At 48.9% G+C, this 20536-nt stretch overlaps 1 pseudogene; it reads right to left on the bottom strand.

Moving 5' to 3' along the window:
* Positions 1 to 1481: 1481 nt before the first annotated feature.
* Positions 1482 to 2183, bottom strand: LOC135272859 (GTP-binding protein Di-Ras3-like; annotated as a pseudogene).
* Between the last annotated feature and the right edge of the window lie 18353 nt (positions 2184 to 20536).

The raw sequence follows: 20536 nt of genomic DNA, 5'->3' as shown, positions 1-20536 counted from the left end.
AATAGTAACTTTTTTTTTTTTTGAGATGGAGTCTCACTCTGCTGCCCAGGCTGGAGTGCAGTGGCGCAATCTCGGCTCACTGCAACCTCCACCTCCCAGGTTCAAGCAATTCTCCTGCCTCTGTCACCCAGGTAGCTGGGATTACAGGCCCGTGCTAATTTTTTCTATTTGTGTGACTAATACAACACACGTGTTATTAAGAAAGTTAATACTCTTTGGGAGGCTGAGGCGGGTGGATCACGAGGTCAGGAGTTTGAGACTAGTAAACAAGAAAGTTACTACTCTCTTTAAGATGCAGCACTTCCAGACACTGTGAGCCTCCAATTTGCCACTGGCGTGATTTTTACACGCCTATGTGAAATAAAGACCAGACAGTTGGGGTGGCTTCCTTACGTAGAAATATCTGCAATGATTCTGTGGAAATAAGCTTAATAATGTGTAAATAACTCATCTAGAAGGAAATTGGACTTTTTTTCTTTTTTTTTTTTTTTGCATGTAGTACAAGCTTTATTAAGTCAAGAAGCTGTTACACTTTTAAAAACTGCTAGCAGAATACTCAAACATTTTTAAATGACATGGGAAACTACTAACATCTTTAGTGAGAGAGTTCCACTCTCACAGTCTTCTCTGCTCCCACACCCCTACTGATCAGCTATAGCATATTCATTTTTTTTGTTTGTTTGTTTAGCATGTATGTCTCGAAGCACTTTAACAAAAGCTTTTGTTGTAAAAACACATTTCTTAATTACACAATTAAAAGATACGATTAAACACTTACAGGATGTGGAATGTTTTAAAGTGATACACAATAATAGGGTTACCAAAAGGACACCTACCAATTTCTCTTTCTATTCATTTTGACATTTTGCTCTTTTCAAAACATTTTCTCTTATTAAATTTATTATTAAAGGCCTTACTTTGAATGCATCATGTTCCTTTTTGTTCTCCTCTTCAAATGCCAATGTTTTAACAATTTGAATTATCTGGCCTGGGAAAAGGTAAAGTTATCAACATACAAGGTACATTTATTGACAATATGATTGTTACGGTCTAAACAACAGCACAAAATCAACCATGTACAGGTAACACAGTGAAATTTAGTCCACATTTTCTTTTCTTTTTTTCTTTTTTTTTTTTTTTTTGAGACGGAGTTTCGCTCTTGTTACCCAGGCTGGAGTGCAATGGCGCGATCTCGGCTCACCACAACCTCCGCCTCCTGGGTTCAGGCAATTCTCCTGCCTCAGCCTCCTGAGTAGCTGGGATTACAGGCACACGCCACCATATCCAGCTAATTTTTTGTATTTTTAGTAGAGACGGGGTTTCACCATGTTGACCAGGATGGTCTCGATCTCTTGACCTCGTGATCCACCTGCCTCGGCCTCCCAAAGTGCTGGGATTACAGCCGTGAGCCACCGCGCCTGGCCTATCCACGTTTTCTACACACTGCAGGGTAGGAAGAGCTGGCTCTTAAGGCCCAGGGCTCACATGATTATGCACTTGTCAAGCATCTTCTCAATGGTCTTGGGCGTCTGGGACTTCTTCTGGGGCTCCTGGAGGTCGGGGTCGGGCTGGTTCTGGTAATCCAGCAGCATGTGGAACAACAGCTCCTGCACATTCACATCTGCCTTGGCCGAGATCTCCATGAAGGCACAATTCCACTCCAGCGCACAGGCGGCACCATCACTCAGGGTCACCTCCCGGTGGGTGTCATCACTTTTATTTCCCATCAGCACGATGGGGAACTTATGCAGGTTGTTACCTTTGATTTTGCAGATCAGCTCATAGAAGGCCTTCAGTTCTTCCAGGGTTTCCTTCTTGGTGACTGAGTAGACCAGGACGAAGGCGTGGCCCCGGGCTATAACGTGGCGCTACAGAGCGCGGTTGGGGTTGTGGTCGCCACTCTTGCTGTCGGTGATGTGCAGGGAAAGCGCACCATGGCTGCAGCCCAGCAACTGGCAGTAAGCATTTTCAATGTTTGGCAGGTACTCATGACGGAAGTTGCCGGTCGCCCGCTTCTGCAGCGGCGTGCTTTTCGCCACACCAGCGGTGCTGACTACCACGACGCGGTAATCGCTGATATTTCTGTGGGGCTTGAAGGCGCAGAGGATGAGCATAGCAGGCAGGAGCCGCAACCTCTCCAGCAGCTGCTGTTGTTCCTTGGAGCCAAAGCTAACGTTACCCATCGTTGGGATTCGGAGGGGAGTTGCGCGCACAAGTTCTCTCACACTTAGCTGGCAGCAGGAGACTCTTTTCTCGGAGGCACGAACTAAGCAGCATTGAAGACAAACGTGCTGCTCGCAGAGATAGCCGCGGCAACCAGTTGGACACTCCGAGCACTCTCTGCTCCGCGGCTTTAAATTCCGACGTGATCACAGGAGCGGGGTGCGGGGGCGCAGGAAGTGTGGGTAACAGGCATAGATTCAGCTTGCGCCATGCGTGGTGGGAAAACAGCCCTGTGGGACTGACCCAACGCAGAGCGGCCCGAGGTCCTCTTGACATCTCCAACGCTTGAGTCCAGAAGTTCAGGGCTGCGTTACAAGTTGGGGAGGAATGATTAAACTGTGGACTTTCTCACCAGCTCCTGGGCCACACACATTCTTGGGCATTTTCTCTTTCCTTAGTCCATGGTTCAGGAAATTGGACTTTTTAATAGGCAGGCACAGCTATTTACTCAGCAATTCAAGGTAAATATTTTATAGAATGCCCACAATGCTCTCACCTGTTCCCAAACATTAGAAAAACCATAAACCATAAGGGTCCCCCAGTGCCATGCACAGGATTATGTAAAATGTGACTCTCTTTTATAAGTGAGAAAGAAGGACACGTTGAAAAGACATACAGCTGTTTGGATTTCAATTTGGGGAACCAAAAAAAATTGTATCCGCCTCATTGGACAACTCAGTCTGGTGAAAGGCGATAACCGTGTTATGACAGCAGAACAGGGGGCCAGAAGGGAGGAAAGCAAAATGTGGTGGCTGCTTCCGTCTTCCCTCCCTTCCTTCTCCCTCAGTCCACATGGTCGAGGAGGGGAAGGCAGGCGTCATGAGCAGTGCAGGGTCAGAAATAACCAGGTCTACGCACGTTTGTGTCTTTCCGCAATGTCAGACTTTTGCTGATGCTATTTCAGTCACCAAAGCCAGGAGCTCCATGGAGTTCCCAAGGAGGTATTCTCCTTAGTACATCTCGTTCACTCAGCAGTCAGAGCCACGGGCACACAGGCCCAAGCCACTCCGCAAGTCGGTCAATATTGCAAACCACACGTAATAGTATGTTTCACAAATCTATAAATGTCACAGTTTCAATATTCTGCTAAAAACAAAGTAATATTTAACAGCAAGAGGAAAATGAGATCGGAAAAAGGGTTAAGGAACCAGTCCAGGAGAAAAAGAGTCCCGTTCTGGGCCAAGTGCTCCGTCAGTCTTGGAAGGAAGAGTCTTAGAGGTGGCAGAGCCTTCAGCAGTAGATGCCAAGTTCTCACCACGAGTGGCTGCAAGACAGTGTCAGTGAAGATGACCATTTGGAGTTGCCAAAGGCTTAGTGTTTGTTTGTGTCCTTATCTGGTTGCAGGCTGTCTTTATTTTTAAATTTGTGCATTCATGTTTCTGTTCTGTTGTTTATTTTTTTATTTGTTGATTTAAATAAAACATCTTGTTGGCAGAGTGTTTGTGAAATATAAAATGGAGCGTTTTCTAGGCTGGAGTCAGTTGCTCCATACAGCAGCAGGGAAGAGGCGGATGTCAGACCAAGTGCCTTCCCAGGACGGCACTAAGCCACTGGCTTCCAGGGTGGTGCTAGACCAGCCACCTAGGGTTCCAACTGAGATTCTGGAAGAAGGCTGAGCTTTATTAGCAGATTTTCTGGGGTCAGAAGTGTCTCGGCAAGGTGACAGGAGAGCCAGGTGGCTCTGTCCTTGGAGATGCGGGGGGCAGTGAGGGGCCGCAGGTGTTCAGTCTGACTGGACAGCTGCCAGGCTTGTGCTCGTTGTGCTGTGAGGAATTGAGAAGCCACCGTCAACAGATCAATCTGCTCAGCCCTCCTGCTGCGAGCCTGAAACAGGGCAAATCATGAAATGCCAGGCGGAGACACGTGCCGAAGGCTTTTACAGCAGTACACCTGTATTCGTGGACAAGGAAGATCCTTTTCTTCACCCACAAAGGTGAAGAAGAGAGACAGGACTTATTGCAATTTTTTACCGGTCACCCAGATCCCCTCGGTTTCGTGTTTTCCTGATCCCTCCTCTTCGTCCTCCCCACCACACCTGCTCAGGCCTTTCTCCTTCCACCTCTTCTTTTCAGTTTTTCTCCCTTTTAAAAAAAAATCACCGGCGTGGTCCAGTGAGAGCACCGGCCTTGGGCACACATGGGCTGGAATCCTGACTCAATTTGAGGTAGCCTTGCGATCACAGAGACTCGACTTCCCTGCTGCACTGTGGTTTCCTCACGTATGAAATGAAGATGATGCCACCAATGACCGTCGTGGCAGACCACAGATGTGTAGGAGACACTGCTGGCTGCGTCATCACAGGGCTGCCACTTGCACCTCCCCAGTCACTGGTGTTACAGCAGCTGTTTCCCCACCGAAAGTCACTGCCCCGTCCTTTGTTCCCACTGACCACCTGGGATGTCTCTTGCATCTGTCCTTGAGGATGCAGAAGAGAGGCGTGCCTCTGCTGAAATGACACGTGGTTCAGAGGCACATGGAGTCACTGCATCCGATCACACCTCCTTGAAAGCAGAGGTTTCCTGCCTCACGTTCAGCCCGTCATGCTCCTATCATGGGGAGAGGTTGCCTGATGCCAGCCAACCCCACCGGGCATGGCACCCCCGCCACTGTGAGTCCCAGGAGCAGTCACAAATGCAGATTTTAGACATTGCTATGTAGGTTCTTATTTGTGATAGGAAAAGCTGTAAAAGCAGGGGGTTAACCCTAAGCGGTTGTAAGGAGGGGTCACGGGTACACACCTTGCAGGTTCACAGTGAACAGGGAGCGAGGGAGAGTGTGGCGCGGCCAGCATGAGGCCTGGTCCCAGTGAGTGCTGGTCAACAGAGCTCTCCCTTCCCTGTTCTCATTACTTCTTTATCCTTGCCCATTCAGGAGTAAATAACAAAAAAAAACGAACAAACAAAAAGTGCAAAATCAGAAAAAAATGCACGAATCCAGTGTTTTCCTCTCCATGTGTATCTAATATATCTGGTCCAGCTTACAACTTGGACTCCCTGAAGACAGAGACTGCCCTTCTGGCTTGTCAGCTAGAGCAGACAATATATTATCAATGCCCCAGCCAATGTCAGCGCCAAGGAGACTTTAGGAGTGACCCTGAGGGTCCTGCCCAGGGGGTGTCTTCTAGAAATACATCTCCATCTTTTGTTGAGTCTGTGGAAACGACTTTTGAAAGAACTTTTCAGTAGTACATGGGCCAAACATCATATAATAATGTAAATATTGTTGAATCTCCTGAAATGAAAATATTGCACCGTGTTACAAACTCATCCCATTCCAGTCGGAGACCAAATGAAACTGAAGGTAGGGAAGACGCCGAGTGAAGGAGCAGGGTCTCTTCCCTCATGACTCGGCTTTTCCAGGCTGGGTGCAGGGAGGGCTTGTGGCAGGCCCAGCCACCGTGTAGCCTTGCGACTCCAGAGCCTGACGCCCGGGCAGGAGCCAGCTGGTGACAGGCACAGGAGGCCTGTTGGCAGCCAGAGGCAGAAACATGGGCAGAAAGCAGGAGACAAGGGCATGCTCCACGGGACTTTCTGGCCAAATCCGTAACAATCTGAAGAGCCAAATAAATTATGATGGCAAAAGATTATATAATCCAGTAGGTAGACAGGATTCATGAGTCCATAGCGACAAATAAATGAAAGCGAAAGCACTTCCTTCAAGCTGAATGGCAACTAATAATTACGGAATAAAGGATGGAAGGGTCGCACGTTGACCCTCACCCTAACGGGCAGGCCGCCAGCGCCTCCGCAGAAGTCGGGCCTCAGTGCCTGCTGTTCTGGTGCACTCTTCACCATGCACAAACCTGGTCAACAATCAGATAGCAACAACAATGATAAAGAGGGTCAGTCCACGGAAGAATGTTCTTGACAAAATGCCAACGATTATTAAATTCACCGTTGTATTTTAAACCATTTTATGGAGGACTTGTAGAAAGCTGTGTATATTTCACGTGTACATCCCGATGAGTCTGGGAACACCTGTGGAGCCTAGAAACCATCACCTCCATCAAGGCCACAAACACGTCCATCCCCTCCCCAAGTTCCTCTCACCTCTTTGCTATTATTATTACTATTTTGTTGGGGAGTTCTTTGTGACAAGAGCACTTAATGTAAGATCTACCCTCACAGTGACTTTTAAGCACTCAGTACAGAGCTGAGCTGACACGTGCACCTTGCTGTAAATTTGGTCTCCAGAATGTATTCAGCCAGCACAGCAGAAACAGTGTGCCCTTGACCATCTCACCCTCACCCAGCCCCAGTAACCACCATTCTACTCTCTGCTTCTATGAGTTTGACCACTTCAGCCTCTGCCTGTGAAATCATATGGAATTCATCTTTCTGTGCCTGGCTTATTTCACTTAATATAATGTGCTCCAGGCTCATCTGTGTTGTCACAAAAGATAGGATTTTTTCCTTGTGGAAGGATGAGTCACATTCCCTCGTGTATGCGCACCAGGCTTTCCTTTTCCACTCAGCCGTCGGTGGGCACAGGTTGATGCATATCTTTGCTGTTGTAAGCAGTGCTGCAGTGACCATGGGAGTGCAGGTGTCTCTGGATACACTGATTCCATTTCTTTTGGGTGTATAGTAGTGGGATTGCTGGATCACGTGGCAGTTCTATTTTTAGTATTTGGGGATCCTCCCATAATGTCTCCACAATGGCAGTACCAAATGTATTTCCACCGAAAAAGTAAAGAAGTTCTCTTGTGCTGCATCCTTGCACCATTTACCTTTGTGGTTTCTGTTTTTTCAATACCAGACATCCTAATAAGTGTCAGGTGACAGCTCCTAGTGGTTTTGATCTGCATTTCCCTGGTGGCCAGTGAGGCTGAGCACCTTTTCATGTACTCCTCGGTCATCTGCATGTCGTCTTTGGAGAACAGCATGCATAAAGTACTTCTGCTGAATGCTGAGCTGTGACAGTCATCCCAAGGAAAAGTGCTTGTGCTAAATTTGATTTACAAGCGAAGTTAGCCAGTTTTTTCACGGAACACCAATTCCACTTAAAGAGCAAATGACGGACAAATATGTTAGTTACACTTGGGTATTAGGCAGACATGTGCTCAGAAATAAACAAACTGGGCCTGTTGCTTTAAGGAAAATAACTCTAGTTGCCAATGAGAAGATTCAAGCTTTTTAATGAACACTAAAATTTTGGAAAACCTGTAGTTCACTAGGGACTGAAGATACAGAGGCAGCCTCAGGCCAAACTGACTTTGATTTAACAATTCCCACCCCTTGGAGAGTACCAATTTATTAACAAATTAATGTTTTTGAAGAATCTGGCAAGAAGAACACAAATGCTTCCTCCAAGCACACTTGTCCAAATGCAGCAATTGTTAAACTTTTTGATCTCAAGATCCTTGTTCATTTTTTAAAATTATTACATAAAGGAGGATGAGAGATTCCAGCAAGAGGAAAGGGCGCTGTGCCTGGGATTTGCAGCAGCCAGTGGCCGGAAGGAGCAGAAATGGGATCTGAAGGCAGAAAGGCAGGCCTGATCCCAGAAAGAAAGAAACTCAGGGCACAGAAGAAACAGCTGGGGATGTTTTCAGAACTTCACCAAGCAATTCCTCAATTATCCGCTATGCTCCTCTGCTTACTCGGACTGTTCTCCATGATGAGACCCCCAGAATCGTTCCTTATCCCATATTTATCCGGACCAAGTGAAAACCTGAGCGGCACAGAGATCATAGAGAAGGTCCTTCCCGCTTGGACACACTCTGCTCCCGGTGTCCATCCTCTCGAGTCACCACGAGCCCATCACCCTCTCACCAGAGCTCTCCTTCATCATCATTATTATTACCCGGCTGCTGCTCCTGTTGGGACAAGGGGTGAAGACTACACAGGCTGTCGACTTCTGCTCCAGGATACTCACCGCCTCCCAGGTGGCCTACTGTATCGACCCATGCAGCACCGTCAGCCCTGAGCACTGCCAGGGAGAGGCCACCGTAGCAGTGTCACGCTAGCAGCCAACACAGCGGCCCCCGTGAAGACCGACACTTGGCATCCCTGGAGAATGGGTCATCCTTTTACCTCATCGTCACGGCCAGAGTCTCTGCCTCTACAGCCTTCATTTTCTCACTTTTTCTATCAATACCCAAAAAAGCCTGTTTTTCCATGTGAAACTGAGCAAAGAAATAAAGAAGTCCCCAAGCCTGCGTGCAAGGTTAAAGGAACGTCCCAAGAGTGAAGCACTAGGCTGTTAAGGGGAGAAACCTACTTGGGAAAAGCCCCCCACTTTGGGGAACCCGGATGACAGCCAGACGAGCATAGAGCCACAAACGGTGACTCTGAAGGTTCGTGTGTCATGGTTCCGAGATTTGGAGAGTTGCTCTCCAGAGGCCTTTGTTACTAATCCCTATGGTGGGCTTTTTCCACGGCAGGTTTTAACCTAGCTTTGAACAATGTTCAAGTCCTGTGAGGTTACAAGGCACCACCCCAATATTCTTATACCCATAATGGGGCACAGAAGCTCCTGCAGTGTTTGGTGGGCCTGTGGCTGCCTGTGCAGTGGGCTATGTGAAAATCAACTGGGGTCTCCTAGAGAGTGGGCTCCGGAAGTCTTCTCAGTCATCCACGCAGGCTCTTGACCTCTCATGCTCTGTGTGGCCATGTCTGTGCAGGCTATGTGGGCTATTTGTGATTCAAGTGTAACCATGTGCTGCTTCCAACTCAGGCGGTATTCCAGACTGCAGTCAAGCAGAGCGTGGAACGTGTGTCCTGGTGTCCAGATTCCATACCTCACTGCCTCGGTGATTCAGCAAACCATCATCACTGCCTGCAGTTCACCAGAGAGGGCTCAGCCTGTGATCGGCTTTTGTTATTTTGCTGTCATTTCTGGAATTTTCCTAAGAAGAAGAATATCTATTACCTATCAGCCAAATGCCAAGAGGAAGGAGTATAGAGCCCCGCTGTGAGTCAGAACAGAGATGGGCCGCACCATCTGTAGGATGAGGAACTGAGCTGAGCAGTATCACACAAAGTTCTAACCCTACAGCATCAACTACTGCAGTGCTTTGCAAAGTTCCTGAATGAAAATGCAGAAGTTTGAGATGGATGGTGTATGTTTTGCCATAAGTAGACATGCTTTGCAAGTCTGGATTCTAATGAAACTTTTCTTCTTTTTTCTTTTGTCTTTTTTTCTTTTAATTTTGAGACGCAGTATCTCTGTGTTGTCTAGCTGGAGTATGGCGGAACAATCTCGGCTCGCTGCACTCTCTGCCTCTCAGGCTCAAGTGATTCTCCTGCCTCAACTTCCCAAGAAGCTGAGATTTCAGGCGTGCACCACCACGGCCAGCTAATTTTTGTATTTTTAGTAGAGACAGGGCTTCACCATGTTGCCCAGGATCATCTCAAACTCCCAACATTGGGTGATCTGCCCGCTTTGGCCTCCCGAAATGCTGAGATTACAAGTGTGAGCCATCAAGTTCAGCCTGGATTTTAATGAACCTTTTCAAAACCATACACACACACACAAATCTCAGTTTTAGAGCAGATAGCTATGTGCCCAACTGAACTACACGCAGTTGACAGGGCCCATCATCACAATTGGACAACTCATATTGGAGGCCCCGTGAAGGGCAGTCACGACAATCCTAGTTGTGATCGCTTGGAAGGGCATGCAAATGTCACAGAAACCAACCATAAGAAAACTCCATCGCTCCTGGAGTTACATTCCCCGCCTGTGAGCACAAACGAACTGAAGCAACCCTGTTGCTTGGCTTCAGGACTTGTTTCATCTCACCAGAGCAGGCAACACATGGACATTTTTGTCACATGAGCCATTTTCCTCTGTTGAACTTACAGTTCTCTGAGAACCTGAGAATTACAATAACAGCATTATTTACAAGCTGTGATTCGATAATGTGCCACTTAATGTTTTACTTGATTATTCTGCATTTTGTGCTCTGCTGGGCTTTGTTGTTGAAGCTCCACATCAAGAATAGCTCCACACGCCCCTGTGTGTCTGCAGAATGACAGCCCTGCAATTCCCTGAGGCCCGGGAGGGACGATGAGCCTTCTCCCCTCATGACCCCAGATGGGGGTTTCAACGCTATGTCAGTGCCATGTCCGTCTACAGGAGGACACCTATGAGGAATTTCTATAGGTTTCCAGGGCTATTTGTAAGTAAAACAGTAATAGAGGTGAGGATGGTGGGAATAAAACACCTAACTTTCAAATGACAGATTGTACCAAATAAAATGTATTCAAAAAAATTACTAAAGACTCCAAACAGCTTTGGTTATGTAATTTAAGTCTATCAGTACTTGCTGAAGTAGAAATTAAAGGTAAGAAACTTTTAAAGTATGTATTAATTCATATAAAATAACTAATTATATGTTAACATAAATGAAAAAATTATTTTAAAAATAATGATTTTTCAAAGAAAATTTAGTAAGGGAAGTGGCATTTTTATGTTTTTACAAATATCTCTAATCTGTTGTTGTATGCTCTCAAGGTTGAAATATTTGCAGAAAATTCAGAAAAGGGAAGGGGATTTATCTTTCTTGGGTGATTATGGATATTCCTTTTAATATTACACCAAAACTCAAAAATAGTAGCTTCTCAAAGATTCCTTGCAATGTGGTACATGAAACCATGTCAATTAAGGCATCTGATTCTGTCACATTCATATCCATTCCAGTTTGAACAGATCTTTTACTCAAGCAGCATTTTTGTAACAACATGCTACGTAATATTATAAAGGGTTACAAAATTTTGTAACAAAACGCACTGGTCATTTGGAAAAGACTGAATCCTTGAGTTATGAATTTTTTCAAATATTGTCACATTTCATTATTGGATATCCCAAATCACATCTGTTCACGCCACTGCTTATCTCATCAGAAAAGTCAATAGGTATTTGGAAAACTGTCAAGCTCATGAGGGCAGACACAAGTTTGCCAAAATCTAATTTATTTCTTCATAAAATATAATCACTGATGTTTATTTATTAATCAAAGTCAAAACAAGAAATAAAATATTTACCAGATTATTGCACTAATACCTTTTCTGCTCTGATTCATAATTTAGGATTCCTAGCTGTCAGAGATAGCAGGCAGCCAGCTGGGGTCAGGTTTCCTTTCCATCTTAGCAGTTCTGTGCTGAAAAATGTAGTTTATTTTCAACGTGTGAGCTTTTGATGAGTCCTAAGTATAGATTGGCCATTTGTAGTTGAGCCTTCTGGTATCTTCAAATATCTGTAGTGTGTGTTTGGGGAAAGAGTTCTCCTTTTCCCATATGGAAGAAAACTCAATGCTTCCTAAGACTCCTACATTACTGTCTTCCGGGAACTTCTCTTCAGAGCTCTCTTGATTCAGATCTACTATTTCCTAGATCGCACAGCTTTTTAAAATTTGCTGTTTGTTTTTGCCAGGTTACAACGTTGCAGTAGTTTCTGGGAAAGATACAGAGGAGTAAAGGCAGAGGTTTCAAGGCTCTCACTGGCATGGGTGGTTTCCAAGCCCTTGGCCTTAAATTCACGTGATCAATATTTTTGCAAAATTTACAAAAATAAAACCATTCCTTTTCTACACTATCAATAAGAATTAAAATTTTGGTCAACCTTAGTTAAAAAAAAAAAAAAAGAAAAAAAGAACTGAATATTTCTACTCTTTCTATAAAAGTACTATGAATTGTCATTATATCAAAAGCAGTCAAAGAGTGTGGGAGGAAAATGCCGGCTGCCCTATTTGGTGGAAGGGAGTTGGCCCAGTGAGGCAGGCTCTCAGCCGGTCCCCATCACCACCATTGCTGCGCCCGCTGGCCACGTGCGGAAGGTCTTCTGCAAGTCCTCCCCTTGTGGTCTCCTTTGCACTCACCGGCAGGATTTGGGTACTTCCATTTCTAAACGGTCTTTGCGTTTTCCTCTTTCGTCTGACACACAGATGCCTACATGTCACTTTTGTTTTCTGAAAGTATACAGAATTCTCCTTTGCAGACACTGTGGCGTTTGAAGTCCCTGTCTGATTTCTAGCTTTGTGTGATGACGTCCACCACCGTCATCACCCTTCACTCACCTCATACCCCAATCCCTGCTTGGTTCACTATTTCCAGAAGCTGTTTCTGCCGCCTAGGATGTCTTTATTGCCATCCATCCCATAAAAGTTGGCTCACAAACCCCGCTTCTCTATGAAGCTTCCACAAACCCAAGCATCCTCCTCCCCTCAACCAAACTAGCTACACTTACTGAACTCTGCTAGGGGATCTGCGGTAGCTCCTGCCTTTACATTCACTCGTGTGACTGTCTCTCTCTAGGTCGTGAGCTTCTGCAGACAACAAACTCTTTACCCTGCACAACTAGCACAATGGTTTGTAATTAAATAATATTTATCATTTAACTTGAGAGATTAGCAAGAGATATATGTGGTTCTGTGACTAGGACCTCCTTGGGTAGAAAGATCAAGAAGAGCCAGAGAACCAGAACTATGCAGATGTTTTCCTGGGGGAAGCTCAATTATATTTTGAGTCTGCTGAGACTTTGCATCTCTGAATTTCAGAAACTGGAGAAGTAAGAGCCTCTTTCCTCTGGTTTCACCATTAAGGGTGACGCAGAGCCGCCTCCTTCAGACCGTGACCCGAGTTTCAGGTTAAGTGAGAAGGCTCCGGCAAAGCGATCTCTCCACATCCCTCCGAGAGAGGACTGTGCGGATTGCAGTGGCAGGAGGCATGCCTGGCCATCTGACAGCCGTGACTGCAGCTGCCTCCAGATGATTTCCCGTGGTGCAGGCCTCGTAATGTGGAGGCCGGCGTATAGCACAGTCTCTCCCCTAACCCCGGCTCCTACTCCTGCAGTCAAAGAGCCTGGACTTGGGCTCTGAGCCCCGTCCAAGGATGAGAAGCAGAGGCAGCACTTTAGCTTTTTGTCCAGGTTTGATCATGAATGAGTAGGAGGCCCAGTAACTACCTTCCCCATAAACAAAAACATTTTATTGGCTCCTCAAAAAGCAGGAATATGGGAGGAACTGACTCCTCTCTCTACCAACACCACCCTTTGACTCCCTTCACTTTGTCTCCTTTGTTCCTCACATGTTGCAGTGAAGGGAGGTCCTAGGGTCAAATAGCTTGCAGGATGCAGGGCCAGTAGATGCAAGGCTCAGTTAAACACTTAACGACCTGGACAGAGAAAATCAGGGGCCCAAATGGGACCTCTGCTGCCAGCATTCCAACCTCCTTATTGTCAAAACTGTAAAATATTCTCAAAATCTAATTATAAATCATTTTATATCTTCTGTGATAGGAGAAAATAATGGAAGTCGATAAAGTAAAATTTAAAATAGGCCTCAAATGGTGGGATTTTTTTTATTGATGATAAAAAATAATGCATGTAGGCTGGGCGCAGTGGCTCACGCCTGTAATCCCAGCACTTTGGGAGGCCGAGGTGGGTGGATCACGAGGTCAAGAGATCGAGACCATCCTGGTCAACATGGTGAAACCCCCGTCTCTACTAAAAATACAAAAAATTAGCTGGGCATGGTGGCGCATGCCTGTAATCCCAGCTACTTGAGAGGCTGAGGCAGGAGAATTGCCTGAACCCAGGAGGCGGAGGTTGCGGTGAGCCGAGATCGCACCATTGCACTCCAGCCTGGGTAACAAGAGCGAAACTCCATCTCCAAAAAAAAAAAAAAAAAAAAAAAAAAAAATGCATGTATGTAGAAAAAAATATAACAAAGGAAACTTGGAAACATTTTTTTAAGTTGAAATAAAAGGTTGAATCATCCATCAGGGGCCCATGTTCTTTCTCTCTGTTTTTTCTTTGAGGCTCAGGCACAGAGCCTCAGTACACAGCCTCCAGAGAGCTATCCTGATTCTAACCACAGTATTCCACGAGAAAGGGGGCAAGGCCTGGGAAGGGGTGTGTCAGCTCTTCAGAGCCCTTCTTGGAGGTGGTGTCCACATGGCACTCATGTCCCATCGGAGTGACTCACACGGCCACACCTCACTGGGAAGCAGAGTCTACCTGGGCGGTTGTTCACCCAGCTAAAAATTCCAAATGCATTATTATAGAGAGAAGGGAGGGCATGGGAGAGTCACAGTGGTCTCCAGCATAGGGTCAATCCCAAGACAATCTATGATAGGCCAGCAGCGAATGAGGATGCAGATGCAAATGGAAGAGACTAAGAGGAATTGTGCAGGGAAGTCAGGGGATGCAGCAGCCCAGACGGGGAGGCCCAGACACAGAGACTCTTAGAGGGAAAACAAGGCTGCTGACGCCAGGAGAGGATTCAGGGAAAAAGAAACATTTGGAGGGTTTTTAAGTGAAGTTATACCATAGAGTTTGCAGCACATACCCTCCACACTGAACACCTACAAAATCCCTGATAGAGTCCTTGTGTCTTGTTAATGTGGTTTGGAGTGGACCTGTGTGGGCAAAGATTTGGGGAGGCCCGTGTCAAGGTGCGCTGAATCACTGTGCTTGAAACACACCAGAAACTGCATGTTGTACTGCAGGGGGTGATCGGTGAGTGCAAAGAAAGATATACTCATTCATCCCTGAGTGGAGAGATTTGCCTGGACTGGCATGATGTATTAAAACAAGGCATGAAGAATGTCTCCAGCCCACATGGGCTGCAGTCTTGCTGGCTGAAAATGGGGTTGCCGGAACTAAATGTGGAGGGTGGTATGTGTCCCCATGTTCTCTGCCTTCCTCATGGCCCTCCTGTACTAGTTAAGAAGGAAGGGCCAGGTGCAGTGGCTCGTGCCTGTAATCCCAGATATGCAGGAAGATGACCTGAGGCCACAAGTTCAAGACCAGCCTGGGACACATAATGAGATCCCCATCTCTAAATGTGGTTTGTGCCTGTAGTTCCAGTTACTCAGGAGGCTGAGGTACACTTGGCAATTGGTTATCATTAAAGGTGACATTAGTGAAAGCTTCCCTGGAGATTGGAGTGTGGTTGTCTTTTGCTTCACCCTACTATGCCATAGCCCATGTTTGTCTTTCCTTGATTCCGTGGTTTTCTGTGGAAACTGAGGGAAGCGTGAGTTTGTGCTGCTGTCTGGCATCACAGTGGCCTGAAGTCTGAAAAGACAGTCCCAACCTTAGGAATAGTCAGGCAGTGAGGAAAGCATTCTAGGAAGAAATGATGACATGAAGAAATACAGAGTTAGGAGTATAAAACCACAAATCAGAAATCAAGAGCAAAGGGAGCTGGAGAAGGCAGGCCAGAGTAAAAGCATGTCTAGAAAGATCTAGGGCTCAGTGGGTCAGCGTATCTCCTCTGAGGCATCAGCTCCAGTCGGCTGGGAACCACAGCCTGGGGTTGCTGCATGGAGGACGAGCAGACACAAGGATACCTCATCACAAGTCTAAATTAAGGGCACAGATGGCCTGGATGGCACTAAGAAGTCTGAGGTCTGTCTAAAGAGGCTGGTTTCAAAACCTCTGCCAAATACATTCAGTGATCTCAGGGTCCCAGGGGCTGCTGTTGACTAAAAATTAAGCTGAGGCACCCCTCTCTTAAAAGCTGGCCAGAGAAGATAGGTTGAATGTGGTTCCTGGGCAGTGTCTGCCTCAGAAATAGCAGTGCAGAGCAGGCACAGGGTCAGGAAGAGCCCCCAGGACGTGTAGGCTGGCAGGAGAGGCTTCCAGCTGCCTCTGAAAGGGAGTTTTGCTCTTTCCAATTTGCTGTTTTCTGTGAAAAAGTTTAAGTCCTTCTGGAGCTGGGCTGATGGCACGTGAGTGTCACCAAGTGTCATTCTGTAAGTGCTCTCTGCAAATTCCTAGAGCTTCTCCCTCATGCCCCAGGGGGAAAGCAATTTTTATTGTTCCACTGTGATCCATGAATCTTATCCCCAATGTCTATGAATCCTGACTGTTTGACTTCAAACCCTCTGGGCCCCTTCTAAAAGAGCTCCATGGAAAGCAAGCTCCTGATGGCTGCCCTGACGCCTCAGCCTTCCTGAAGTGTCTACTCAGAATAGTCCCGAACCTAATGAATGGCATGACTTTAGAAACATAAGTTTTAAGATTCTACATGTCAAATTCCCCCATCTACCCAAAACAATTTCCTAAAGACTAGCTTCCTGGGATCCCACATTCCCCGTCTTTCTGGCTACAGCCCCTATCCAGACATGACTTGATTAATTTCTCACAAATGCTCCGACCCTCTCTCCCCACCACTTCCTCACTTAGGCCATGCATCTGTGCCATCTTCCAGCGGCTCCTGGTATCTGACATTCATCGGCTATTCAGGTTACTATTCCGTCCATGCCTATGAAGATACTTTGGTTTGTGCTTCGTCATGTGAGGTAAAAGGAGAAGGTATCTAAGAACATAACCCTGAGAGCACTAGCAACCACGGGTGGACCGTGAGAAGGAAGCCAATGAAACATATTGAGGAGAAATGGGCAGAGAAGCAACCAGCTGGCTTTGCAGGAGTCGGGGGAGAGAAACATTGGGAGGAACTCATGGTCTGGGTCACACACCAGAGGGATGGCATGGAAGACAGGGACTGGAGTGTCTACTGGATAATTCTACCAAGCAGGACAGCTGGGCACAACTGCAGAAGAACTGCCTCAAGGGGAAATTGTGCAGCCAGTAGTCAGGTGGCATCCAGACGTCAGCAGGACCTAGTGGAAGGGGCTTCGATTTTAGAATCGCTCAAGCTTGGCCAGAAGCTGGCTCTATTGTTTACTCACTCTATGATCTTGGACAAATAACAACTTCTCTGAGCCTCAGTTTCCTCTTCTATAAAATGGACATAAAACACCTTCCTTGCAGAGTGTGATGGTTAATACTGTCAACTTGATTGGATTGAAGGACGCAAAGTATTGTTCCTGGGTGCGTCCGTGAGGGTGTCGCCAAAGGAGATTAGCATTTGGGTCAGTGGACTGGGAGAGGCAGACCCACCCTCAATCTGGGTGGGCACAGTCTACTCAGCTCCCAGCACAGCTAGGATATCAGCAGGCAGGGGAAAGTGGGAGGACGAGATTGGCTGAGTCTTCCCTCCTCCGTCTTTCTCCGGCCCTGGATGCTTCCTGCCCTCGAACACTGGACTCCACGTTCTCCAGCTCTCGGGCTCGGGCTTACACCAGCGGTTTGCCAGGCGCTCTCGGGCCTTCAGCCACAGACTGAAGGCTGCACTGTTTTGCGGTTTGGGTACTGGGACTGTCCTCCTTGATCCTCAGCTTGCAGATGGCCTATTGTGGGACTTCACCTTGTGATCGTGTGAGTCAATACTCCTGAATAAACGTCCCCTCATATATACGTCTATCCTATTGGTCCTGTCCCTCTAGAGAACCCTAACACAGAAGAGCTGTGAAAATGACCGTGGGTGTCTGCCCTCATCCTTTCCCTCCTGCTCCGTTAACTGCATGCGCTCAGTGTTACCGTCCATGGCACCTGCTCACCGTCATCCCGTGGTGACTCGTGTGGGTAATTTCATCAGAGAAGATCCTTCCCGTCACTTCAGGTACCGCCTAGGAAGTAAGGTGGCTTCCAGCGCAGATCCTGCACCTGCCAAAGGTGAAAGGAATCAGCTCCCCAGCCTGAAGTGCAAAGGGCAGGAAGCTCCCTGCGCGCGCCCTGCGGCCCCTGCGCGGCTCTCCCGGTCCCGCGGCCCCTCCTCCTCTCCCGCTCGCTGCCTCCTCTCCCAGACCTCCCGCTCCCCGCCCTCGGGGCATCCTGTCGCCATCCGCAGCCCAGTGCCCTCCACTCCCACGGCCTCGGGGACAGCTTCCACGGGAAAACGCCCACATCTGTCTCTTGCCCCGGTCCCCGTACTGAGGCTGACGCGTGGCCACTGCGCACACAGACTCAGCAAGGGACCCTCATCTTCCCCGCGCCCGGGCAGGGGATGGGCCCCAGGCCGCCCCGCAGCTGCCGCCCGCAGCCCTGGGCTGGCTCCGCACCCGCGCCTCGGGCTTCCACGGCGGACCAGGGGACGCCCCTCGCCCTGCCCTGCTCCCTGGCGGCGCTGAGAGGGAGGAGGAGGGAGAGCTGGGCGGAGGGAGGAGGGAGAGCTGGGCGGAGGGAGGAGGCGGGAGGGGGCGGGGAGAGGAGGCGAAGGAGAGCTGGGCGAAGGGAGGAGGCGGAAGGGGACGGGTTCCCGCGGCGGCCGCGCGGATGGAGGGGCCGAGAGCGCCCCCAGCCGGCCACGGCTCCCCGTTCACTCCCGGCGTGGTCGGGAGGGCGGGACCCACGTTCCCAGCTCCGGGCGCCCGCGGCTCAGCCCTGCGCCGCACACACCGGCCCGCGGGGCCAGGTCCCCGCCTCCGGGCCCACCTTCGGCGCCCGCCAAGGTCCCGGCGGCTGCGGCCCGGACACCATCCAGGCCTCGCCCGCCAGCAGCATCCCGGGTCCACACAGGGACGAGCTCTATTACTCGTCCCGCCTGAGCCTCGCCGGCGCCCAGGGGACCCCCACGCTGCACGGGGACGGGGCCGCTCTGTGTGACGCTGCAGAAGGCGAGCTCTCTTTTCCACCTGTCTCATCTCAGTGTGAACAGCGGCCTGAGTAACAGGCCTGCTCAGGGCCTACCGAGGAGCTCGGCCAACGCGGGTGCCCCTACATTTTCCCAAAGTCAGCCTTCCAAGCACGCTTCCTCTTGTCACAGACGGACCCGTCTCCACGTTAGAATGCATCGCGGCGTCTCCTATTTTCATAAAAGTCAATCTGTTCTTACAGAGTGTAGCGGCCCTCAGTTAAATCTCAGCAAACACTCGCGCCTGCGAGGCCCGCCCCGAAGCCCGCGCCCCGGAACGCCGCGGACCGCGGGTGCCCTCTGCGGGTGGCGCGCGGCCTGCGCATCGCAGCCATCAGGCCCTCAAGTCCCAAAGACCCAGCGCGTCCGTCCGAAGTGCTGGCCCGGCAGGAGGGAGCCCAGCTCCTGCTCACTGCCTTCCCACGTCCTGTAAGTGGCCCCCGCTGGCCGGGCCTCGGTGGTCTGGTCTGAAAGGAAGAGTCTGAGCCAGGTTGTCCCAACCCTGCCGCACTTCCACACTTTCTGACAACGAGGTAATCAGTCACGTGCACTTGCCAAGGTCTGGGTACCAGACTCTTTGACACTTGGTGTAGACGCAGCAAAATCCCATGAATAGACTCAGCAAAATCCCATGAACCCCTATGCCCTTCAGATCAATAAAATATCAGCAACTTCATTCGGAATTTTCGACCTCAGGTGAGACTGGAGAGAAAGCTGTGACAGAGGAGACAGCTGGCTGAGATTCACGACCACATGCGTGGCCCACTCTTTCCTGCTTCTGAACCCTGGAGGGAATAGAGAGTCCCTAGACAGAGGCACTCACACCTGCTGCGCCCTGCGCTGCAGGCTGTACACGATATATAACATGACACTGACTGCCTGTGAGATCTTGACAAGTTGTTTTGAAGATGGCACTTTGCTAAGTCCTTGAGGGTCACTGGGCCTCAAAGAAGCATGGCATGGCTGGTTCTGTCTGCCACATGTCAACTGTGACCTCTGAGTCTACACTTCTTCAATGCTGAAAGTAAAGGAGTTTTACTAAGGACCAGTAAAAGCTGGTGCCAAGCCAGAACTCAAAGTCCAAGGCTCCAGGCTGACCCTGCAAACTGAGGCTTCAAGCTCACCTCAGATTCCAAACTGGCCCCAGAACCAGACCTACTCCCGTGGTCCCAGACTTCAGGAATGCCCCAGTAATCAGCTCCTCTAGTGCCAGACTTCAAGTCCCCTCACCATGACCCTAGGCTCCATGTCTTCAACACCAACTGGGCCCCTCAGTGGGGGGTGAGGGGAACTTAAGATGTAACCCTACGGCTACACACTCAGGATCCAGGCCCTCCCCTATAAACCCTAACACCAGGCCAGTCACTGCAGACTCAGATTCCAGGACCACTCCCATGGAACTAGGCTCCAGGCTGGCCCCAATGGACCCAGGCTCCAGGACCTTGCCTAGGGATACAGTCTTCTGGCCCGACGCCATGGTTTCAGAACCAGACCTGCCCCCATGGGCCAGATGCCAGGTTCCCCAAGTTAACCCTAGTGTGAGGTCAGCCCACATAGATTCAGGACCAGGTTAATCTCCATGGACACAGACACCAGGTCCCCCAGCACCAAGTCATCCCCTTACAGACTCATGCTTAAGTTCCACTCCAGTACCAGATCTCCTGTGAACTCAGGGTTCCAGCCAGGCCCTGCAGACATGGGTTCCAGGTCTGCTTCTGAAAACCCAGTCAAAAGGCCTGCTGTAGTGGATCCTGGCACCAGGCAAGTCCCCTGTAAATCCAAGAAACAGGCTCATCCACCTGATGACCCAAAACCAGGCCAAACTGCCTGAAGACTCCAGCAACAAGCCTATCCACTGATCCCCACAAGGTTGCCCACCAAAATCTC

This window comes from Aotus nancymaae, unplaced genomic scaffold (genome assembly GCF_030222135.1).
Source record: "Aotus nancymaae isolate 86718 unplaced genomic scaffold, 86718_ANA_hifiasm-v0.15.2.pri h1tg000139l, whole genome shotgun sequence".
NCBI lineage: Eukaryota > Metazoa > Chordata > Mammalia > Primates > Aotidae > Aotus > Aotus nancymaae.
Note: the sequence above shows the minus strand (reverse complement) of the source record. Positions and strands in the feature narration are given on the sequence as shown.